Source organism: Rutilus rutilus (assembly GCF_951802725.1).
Source record: "Rutilus rutilus genome assembly, chromosome: 9".
Lineage (NCBI taxonomy): Eukaryota > Metazoa > Chordata > Actinopteri > Cypriniformes > Leuciscidae > Rutilus > Rutilus rutilus.
The window spans coordinates 5216769-5218058 of NC_140223.1; the positions used below are offsets into that span (position 1 = coordinate 5216769).

At 36.3% G+C, this 1290-nt stretch overlaps 1 long non-coding RNA gene across 1 annotated transcript in view; it reads left to right on the forward strand.

Annotated features, from left to right (window-relative positions):
* Window positions 1-944, forward strand: part of LOC311297322 — a 1788-nt gene extending 844 nt beyond the window's left edge. The window contains exon 3 of the long non-coding RNA XR_014628804.1: window positions 349-944. This is a non-coding gene — a long non-coding RNA (uncharacterized lncRNA). The remainder of the gene's footprint in view (window positions 1-348) is intronic.
* The last annotated feature ends 346 nt before the right edge of the window (window positions 945-1290 follow it).

Genomic DNA, 1290 nt, shown 5'->3' on the forward strand with positions numbered 1-1290 from the left:
GCCTCTAATTGAAAGTGATACAATTTGATTAATGTTTACATGCAATTCATGCAGTTTTATTCTGCATACTGTTAATGTTACTACCGTAAGGTTTCATAAAACTTGAATTTGAAATGTCTCTTTATGAAGGATGCAATTTATGTAAATTTATTTTTGATACTAGAGAGAAATTCATATTGTTTTGATACCTGAGAAGAAACATAAGAGCTGTTGTACAACGAGAGAAATATTTTTATATTGCATTATGGGTGTACTGAAATATTATCTCATTTTATTTTGTAGTAGCCTGTAGCAGTCCATTTATTCACTGAATGGTAATTGATAGAAATGATTTGGCCTTATTTATAGGTCAGGTTTTGGTAAGAGTTGGGAACATCGTGCAGAGATCCTTTCCATGGAGTGATACAGATCCAGACGTTCCAGACGTTCTTCCAGAGATTCATTGATTCCCAGTCCGGGTGGCTGGGTGGCGAGCCAATCGTGTTTGACAACGAATCAAATTGCTTCAGACGAACTGCCCGGATCATCCTCTTCATCTTCATTGTGGTAGGACAAACACTAACTCAACCTAAAAAAAAAAGGGCCCCAACGGTGAAACTGAACTCTTGTCAACCAAGGCAAGCTGAACCGAGGACGAACTGAGCTCAAAGATACTGAAACGAAAAGAGGGTTTTGTTTTGTTTTGTTTATGTGCGCACTTTATTATTTTAGTTTGTTATTTTTCATAAATGTGTTTTCTTTCTTTGTATGTATGTTCCACCCTGTGAATTTAATACAGGTTATCTAAACTGTCATTCTGGTGTGGCATTTTTTTTCCATATTGATATTCAATTCTCAGGCTCTTAACAATTTAGCGTCTTCTGATTCTGGTCCAAATCATATTCATGATAGCCTCTACGACTACTTAGACTATTAAACCTATGTACATTATTTCTACTACTTCGTAATAAGGGTTACACAAACATATTTGAACTATATTAACAAGTGAATGACAGAACAAAAAGTGAAAGATCTGATCTCTGTTGCTTTCTGCTATTAAACAACTGATCACACTTGAACTGATTCTAACTTGATGTATATTTTAGACCAGGTGAGAGTGAAAGAGCAAAGACAAGAACTGAACAAAGTGGAGGAGGAACATCATAACTTTACAATTCAAAGAACAAAAGCCAAAAAGACGCACACCTGCACTCAGTGTGGAAAGAGTTTCACACAGAAAGGAAACCTTAAGGCACACATGAGAATTCACACAGGAGAGAAGCCGCATACATGCACTCAGTGTGGAAAGAG